Here is an 8847-nt window from a genome sequence, read left to right as displayed (position 1 = left end):
GTACACCAAAGGGTTGGACAGTAATGCTATAGTGTCATAATGTCAGTGACATTCACATCCTTAACAAGACCTTCTAAGCTCTTCCTTCTTCTTTTGAGTTTTCTTGGTTCCATGGAGCATAGAACTCTAACAGGTATGGTCATGGTCATTGATGACAAAGTTGTAGCTACAATGTGAAATGGCAAATGAGATGGAATCATTGGTGACTGGAAGGAAGAGGACAAAGGTAGGAATTTTCAGCATCTCCACTAAACCCATTTTAGTCTTATTCTGAAGGTGATTTTTCATAACAACCAGGAGAATAATAAGATCAATCTTTTTACCCCAGTTCTACTCATCTTTTTGGCCGTTTTTCCCAGGATTATTTGAAGAGGTTCCAAATCTATCACCGAGGGGTATAATAGGAGTATAAGTATTTCAGGACAGATAACATTTAAGTCATTTAAGTAAAAGCTCCTTACCTCTCCTTGCTCTTCTCTGGAATCCTATATTTGGCTGGGTATACAGCAATGTGAAGTGACTTAAATCATTGAGTCAGATAAGATAACTCAGATAAGACTTTAACCTGAAAGTTCCCAAGTGGTAGCAGGAAAGAAAAAGCAACTTGAAAGGTAGATTTATAACATGTAAGGTCATCTTAATCTGATTGGGTTTAGCTGGCTGACTTCTGAATCTCAAAAAACCTGAGACACCTGGAGGCTATGAACATTTCAGAGCTGAGGTCCTAAGAGCTGCAACTATAATTTATTTCAAGATGCAGTTCAGCTGAAAACCAACAGATACCAGCAGAAAGGGGAAGTAGCTCAATAGACTCTCAGTAAAGTGCCCAACAGAGAGGAATGCCAGAGGGCATTCAGGTCTCACCAAAAATGTAAATATGAGTAATCATTATTATTATTATAAGGTAATCAAGGAAGACTTCATGTAAGAGGTGAAATTCAAACAAGGCATTGATGCAAGGGCAAGATTTTGATAGACATATAAAAAAGGAAAGGGCATTTTGGCAGAGAATAACATAAGCTAAAGTAACTTTCAATAGGAAGGGATAAAACAAGAAAGGTATGTTGGGACAAACTTATGGAGGGCCTTAGACACCAAGCTAAGGTGTATGGAGTTTGTTTGGTAGGTAGGGGAGAGCTAATGAAAAAAAAATACTCATGTTGTTTACATTTAGGCAACATGGGATAATGGATAAAAGGTTGATCTTGGAATCAGAAAGTCTTGGGTTTGAGCTCTGCCTCTGACACAGACTAGCTGTGTGACTGAGAGTAAGTCACTTAACACTGCAGAATACCCAGCTAAATGTAGGATTCCAGAGAAGAGCAAAGGATAGGTAAGGAGTTTTTTTCTTAAATGAGCAATGCAAACAAATAGAAGAAAATAACAGAATGGGAAAACTGAGAGCTCTCTTCAAGAAAATTAGAGATATCGAGGGAATGTTTCAAGCAAAAATGGGCATGATAAAATACAAAAAAAATGGTAGATATTTAACAGTAGTAGAAGAGATCAAGAAGAGGTGGCAAGAATATATAAAAGAAATATAGAAGATCTTAACATCACCAATAACCATGGTGCTGTGGTTACTGATCTAGAACTAGATAGTTTGGAGAACGAAGTCAAGTATACCTTAGGAAGCATTATTAACAATAAGGCTAATGAAGGTGACAAAATTCCAGCTGAGCTATTTAAAACCCTAAAAGATGATGCTGTTAAAAAGTGTTGCATTCAATATACCAGCAAATTTGGAAAATACAACAGTGGCCACTGGGTTGGAAAAGACCAGTTTATATCCCAATCCCAAAGAAAGACAATGCCAAGGAATGTTCAAATTACTGAACAAATGAATTCATTTCACATGCCAGCAAGGTTATGCTTAATATTCTACAAGCTAGCCTTCAGCAATATGTGAATCAAGAATTAACAGAAGAGCAGACTGGTTTTTGAAGAGGCAGAGGAATTAGAGACCAAATTGTCAAAATTCACTGGATTATGGAGAATGCAAGGGAGCTCCAGAAAACAAAAAATCTATTTCTGTTTCATTGACTACACTAAAACCTTTGAGTGTATGGATCACAACAAACTGTGTCAAGTCCTCGGTAAAATGGAAGTACCAGATCATCTTGTCTCCTGGGGAACGTGTATGTGGGCCAAGAAGCAATAGTTAGAAATGAAGCGTGGAACAGCTATTTGGTTTAAAATTGGAAAAGGAGCAAAACAAATCTGTACATCGTCACCTTATTTATTTAACTTATATACAGAGTACATCATGTAAATAGCCGGCTGGATAAATGAAAAACTGGAATTAAGACTACAAGCAAAATATCAACAATTTCAAAAATGTAGATGATACCACTCTGAAGGTAGAAAGTAAAGAGTAATTAAGAAGCCTCTTAATGAGAGTAAAAGGGGAAAGTATAAAAGCTGGCTTGCAACTTAACAGAAAAAAAAGAAAAAATTCTAAGATCTTGGTAACTAGTTCCATCGCTTCCTGGCTAATGGAGGGAAAAGAAATGAAAACTGTCATTTTTTATATTATTGGCCTCAAAGATCACTGCAAAAAGTGACTGCAGTCATGGAATTAAAAGACACTTTCTACCTGGAAAGAAAGCTATGGCAGATCTGGACAGCATACTAAAAAGCAGAGATATCATCTTGATGACAAAGGTCCATATGGTCAAAGCTCTGGTTTTTCTAGTAGTATGGCTGTAAGAGGTGACCTATAAGGAAAGATGAATCACCAGTTTCAGATTGTGGCATTAGAGAAGACTTTTGAGAGTCCCTTGGACAGGAAGGAGATCAAATCAGTCAATGCTTATTAATTCAGGCTATTGATTGGAAGGTAAAATACTGAAGCTGAAGTTTAAATACCTCCGCCACATGATGAGAGAATAGGACTCACTAGAAAAGACCCTAATGTTGGGAAAGACTGAAGGCAAAAGGAAAAGGGAACATCAAAAGATGAAATCTGCATATAATGTCATGGAAACAATGAACATGAACTTGGATAGACTTCAAGACATAGTGAAGGATAGAAGGGGCTGATGCGCTTTGGTCTATGGGGTCATGAAGAATTGGTCAAGACTGAACAACTGAACAACAGTAATCTAGCCAAGTGCCTAACACAAAGAATGTGTTTAATAAATATCTGGTGTTTGATTGACTAATCAAGGTTAAAAAAAAAACAACTTGCTAACTTCCCCTACTTAAATTCTAATTATTTTTTACTCTTTAATTTGGAAAATTATTTATCATTTAAAAAAACAGATAAATTCTTCTAAGAAAGCAAAAGACACAAATGCAAATTATAACTTGATTATGTTCAGCAGGGAATTAATTCATCATGGAGAGGCGGTCTGCTAGTCCCATAAATCTAAATAAGCAGCATCAGTAGAAGTCTCTTCTCACATGAGCAGTGAGTGCCAAGGATTTCATCAGGAATAATGGCTTCATTCAGGACACAGGGAACTCACAATAATTCATTTTTCAACAGCCTTAAAGTCAAAGGGAGCCCAAAGGATTCATGGACACATTTGCCAAACAGACACAATTATCAAGCATTCTGGAAGCACAAATGGATGGATAATCAGGTTTTATTATATAAATAAATTTAAATTCTCCCTCATCAAGGCAGATTGAAACAGACACATGGAAGGTAAAGCATTTTTAAAGTACAAGAATGAATTCACAAGTCCTAGAAGAAATATAACTCTAATACTCAACTAAAAGTACACTTGAAACCCATGAATCCCTTTGTTTAGAGGATATCTATATGCCATCTATCATCCATCTATCAATTTATCATTTATTTTTCATCCATCACTATTTATATTTATCTCCATCTATCTATAACAGGAAGAACCACCATATGAAAGCAGAAGCACAAACTGAAACAGAGCAGAACTGAGAAGGAGAGCACTTGTGGTGTCTGGCACTTTGTTCTGTGTTGATTTGTGATTATGTTACTTTGTCAGGGAGAAGCATTCTGTCTATTGATTGTGTTACTTTGTCAGACAGATGTTCCCTGTCTGTTGACTTGTGCTGATTCCATAGGCAGTAAGTGAATTGAGATGATAGTGCCATCAATGTATGTCAATGTTGTCATTTTGCTAAATTTGATGTGAATAGATATTGTTATAGTTCTTTTAAGTTTTCTCTTCCCAGGAACAGAGACTTTGAGGGGCTTGAGGTAGACTGGTCACTGTGAGTTTTGGACTAGAACAGCAGCAGGGAGCTGCCTACCTGTGAGTCCAGGTGACGGTTGAATTCCAAGAAGAGCTGGGAGCATGAAAAAGGAAACATGGAATTTTATAACGAGCCCCAAGTCAAGATGAAAGGACCTTTCCTTGGGTATTTAGTACTGGCTGAGAAGATCATTATTTACAATGACCTAGGGGTGGTAGAACTTTATACTTGGAACCTTTAAGGATTATTGTCTTGAATGATTGGAATTGAATGATTGGAAGCTAGTTTCTAATCAAGAAGAAAGAAGACTTTCTGACTGAAAAGATTAAGACAATGTGACCTAGGGGTGGGAGACCTTTGTATTTTATATCCTGAATGATATCTTTTGTTTAAAACTATGTGGCCACTTTAGTAATGATTTGTTATGTTATACCTGTGAATGTTGAAATTCGGTTTATGTGAATGTTTTGCTTTAGATTATTGCTGAATAAATAGAGAGTTCACTATACTATGTGATCAGAACCTTAAAGCTATTCACAGCAGCAGTCCTCTGGAAAGCTGCTTGTGCTTGGCTTTACACCTGCCTCCATAGGGTTGCTGTGGTTATCTAAAAAGATAATGTGGAAGACAATTCTTCGAGAAACTGTATAGCACTATACACATGTCAGCTAATAGTAGGTTTTGGTGTTTGTTTGTTTCTTTATGTTAGTCACATATAGACTTCCAAGAGAAGCAGTTTATCTTATTTCATGAGAAAAAATGGTGTTTCTATATTTCATAGTCCCCTTATCAAATCTGAACAGTATAAAGATGAGCATCTGCATCAAAAAGGATATCCAGCTTAACAAAAGACTTACATCTGGAAGGAGCTGCTTGGACAGGGTAGAATGAAGGTAAAATGTGAAAAGACTATTTAGCAGACCCAGAAAATGCTTCATGTTTTTTGATGGTTTTAGGTCATAATCTCCTAAAAGAATATAATAGCAGTATACAATATATATAATACATAGTAATATAATTTATAATGGTAAATTATTCCATACTGTTTTAAGTAAATGCATATTTGTGAGTCTCTAAGTTAAGCGTTTCTCTTATGAGCAGGAAATAAATAGCTATCTCATGCCTGATTTATATGTACATTGAGTACTTTCCTACTCATCTTTTTTGGGGGGGGGAAGGGGGTGGTGATACACATAAATAAAATTAAACTTTAAAGGATTTTCCCTAGGGTTCTGGGGTATAAGACATGAAAATCTAAAATGTGAGAAAAAATAATCCAACTCTTCTTTTTAAGTAGACAGACTTCCCCACTACTGAACTTGGTCCATGTGTGTGGGGTCCAGAGCTACCATGTTTCCCCGATAATAAGATGCTATCTTATTATTTTTTTGGACAGAAAAACACCAGAGGGCTTATTGTAATGAACATTGACAGCAATTTTAATAAACAGGTAAATGTGAACAAAAAAATGTACCTTTATTCAATAAGCAAATCACTGGGGAAGAACAGGATGACGCGCTCACTGCTGCAGCTCTGATTGGATGCAGCTCGGAGCGCGGCGTTAGTTTCACCCGGGGGGGGGGGACAGGGCATACAGAGGGTACTGTAATGTAGCGTGTAGCACAGGGGATCACCTTCACTACAGTAGCAATCTCAATAGGGCTTATTTTCGGGGGAGGGCTTATTATCGGGGAAACACGGTAGGATCTCTCTTATTAGGAAGGGAGGGAGTTCCCTTATCCCAACTAGGGTTACTTAGCTGTGGTTATTAAGAATGGGCATAAACCCCGAACAGGCTTTGCTTGTTATCTATACACAATAAAGATAGGAAATGTAGTTAGGAAGGGAGGAACAAAGCTTTCCTCCTGGGCATAGCTTTGCCTTTGCCTATAACTCATTTATTTGCATAAAAGATAGAAGAAATAATTTTATAATTGAGAAAGTGAGGGATTCCATACCCTCATGATTTGTTGAGAGGATAATCTTTAGAATAGAGGCCTATTGGGTACAGCGTAATCTTTCAGTAAACATGAAAAAGCATAGTTGCTTTAGTGAGTGTAACCTAAATTACACTAGTGAAACCTCAGCCCAGGTTACTGGGAATTGAAGTTATTAAGCCACTAGCATGTTGGTGAAGAGGGGCAGCTAGGTGGCACAGTGGAAAGAGGATTGGGTCTGGAGTCAGGAAGACTAGTTCAAATCTGGCCTCAAACACCTAATAAGTCTGTGACCTTGGGCAAGTCACTGAACACTATTTGCCTCAGTTTCTTCATCTGTAAAATTAGCTGGAGAAGGAAATAGGAAATCACTTTAGTGTCTTCATCAAGAAAATCTCAAATGGGATCACAAAGAGTGAGACACGACTGAAAGTGACTGAACAATGCAGTGTTAGTTAAGAGTGGTCCCGCACTTTGAACTGGCTGTCTGAAGCAATGAATCTCCTTGTGGAGATGAAAGACCAGTGCTGCTCTATTCTAAAAGGAAGAAAGAAGCTATTACTCAGAGAAACAAAGTCAGGAAGGTTTTTCCCCCTAGAATTATAATTGAATATAAAGGCTGCTGCTCTGAAAGAACTGTGAAAAGTCTTAGGGCTTGAAACTAAAAGTCTCTGGCCGGTCCCACTCTTCTCATGAGAAGATAACACTATAGTCAAAAACTCATGTTGGAACAAGAAGCTGGGGGCAGGAAGAATGTATGCTAATTACATAGCAACGTGTCCAACAGATAGATCCATGCCAGGCAGAGGACACCAAAGACAGTATGTCACCAGTGCAACATCTGGCAGACACCATATATCGAGTGAAGTAGTTTCTAGTAAAAATAATATGTCTGGAAAAAATCAACAAGTAGCAGGTCCATTAGGATTAACATAACAACATGGCCAGAAACATTTGTGGCCATGCAGCTCCAGATCTGTGAGTTCACCCTCCACACATGTGCACTGGTCAAAACTGTCCCTTTGGTGTGTTCTCTTCTATGTATGTTCCCTAGACACGTTTTTGGAGGCAATCGGGGTAAAGTGACTTGCCCAGGATCACACAGCTACCGTGTTTCCCCGATAATAAGACCTATCCCGAAAATAAGCCCTCCCCTTACTGTATAAGATTCCTCTAAAATAAGCCCTCTGGTGTTTTTCTGTCCAAAAAAATTAATAAGACAGTGTCTTATTATTGGGGAAACACGGTAGTAATTCTCTGAAGTCAGACTGGAACTCAGGTCCTCTTGACTCCAAGGCTTGTGCCACCTAGTTGCCCCTACCTTTGTTTGAGAAAAGCCAGCATAAAGCATTTTATTTCAATAATACAACTTGAAACTCAGGTGGTGGAAGGAGAACACATGGTAGCAGTTTTTCTTACAAGTCACTACACAGGCCAGCAAAAGTGGGGTATTAGTGGGAGAGAAGGAAGGTGGGAATGGAAGGAAGGGGTATCGGAAGTCGAAGAGCTGAGCATCAAAGATAAGAGGTATTGAAACTGTGATGACCAATATCAGTTTTATTTTGTTTGTTATCTGTGTAGAGAACACACAATGATTTCCTGAGACAATGAGTGGGCTTTTGTTATGTTGCATGTAACAATAATAGTTGGCATTTATATTCTTCCATGCTAAACATTTTACAATTATCTCATGTGATCCTTACAACAACCTGGGGAGATTGGTAGCATTATTATCCTTGTTTTTGTAGTTAAGGAAACTGAGGCAAAAAAAAAAGGTTAAAGGACTCACTCAGGGTTACGTAGCTGCTAAGTTTCTGGGGCAAGACTTGAACTCAGGTCTTCCTGACTCCAATTCCAGCACTCTTACTACTGAGCCATCAGTTGCTCCTCTGCATGTGTGCCTTCCCACAAGTATTCCCTATATGTGGCTTACTTTTCCCACTCATGATATTATATGGTAGTGTTTCACCATCCTTGATGATATCAAGTTGTTGATCCAGACGAATCCCATCTACAGGTCCTGAAAGAATTGGCAGGTGTCATTATGGTGCTATCAGTTATGTCTGAAAGGCTATGGAAAATGGGAAGGATAACGCAAGGATAGAAAGGGGAAAATGTCATCCCAATTTAAGGAAAAAATAACCAGTAAGGCCAGTGAGTTCTACTCCAATTCCTGGGAATACTATAGAAAGGATCACTGAAGTAAGAGTTGGTAAATGTCTACAAAGTAAAGTGGTGATTTCAGAGATCATATGAGTCAATCAAAATAGGTAATGCCTGGCTAACCCCATTTTTTTATTACAAGATTGCTAAACTAGTAGATGAGGGTAATTCTATGGATAGAGTTTACTTAGATTTTTTTTTAAGCTTTTGATAAAGTATCTAACATTCTTCTTATAGAGAATATGAAGAGAGATGGGTTAGACAATAATACAATCAGATGGAGAACTGATTGGATGGTTAGCCTCAATAAATAATTGTTAATGGTCAAAAGGAGAAGAGGTCTCCACTGGAAAACCCTCATGCCAGGATTTTGGCCCTATGTTATTTATCATTTTTATCAGTGACTTGGCTAAAGGCATAAATCGTGTGTTCATAATATTTGCCGATGACTCAAAGTTAGGAGAGATAGCCAAAACAGTGGGTGACAAAACCAGGCTCTGAAATGATCTTTTGTTTTCAATTTTGAAAATGTATTTAGTATTTTACTTTCCCCCAGTAACATGCA

Source organism: Petaurus breviceps, unplaced genomic scaffold (assembly GCF_028583685.1).
Source record: "Petaurus breviceps papuanus isolate PSGF00001 unplaced genomic scaffold, PetGlider_PUasm1.0 126, whole genome shotgun sequence".
Lineage (NCBI taxonomy): Eukaryota > Metazoa > Chordata > Mammalia > Diprotodontia > Petauridae > Petaurus > Petaurus breviceps.
This window is presented reverse-complemented; position numbering follows the sequence as displayed.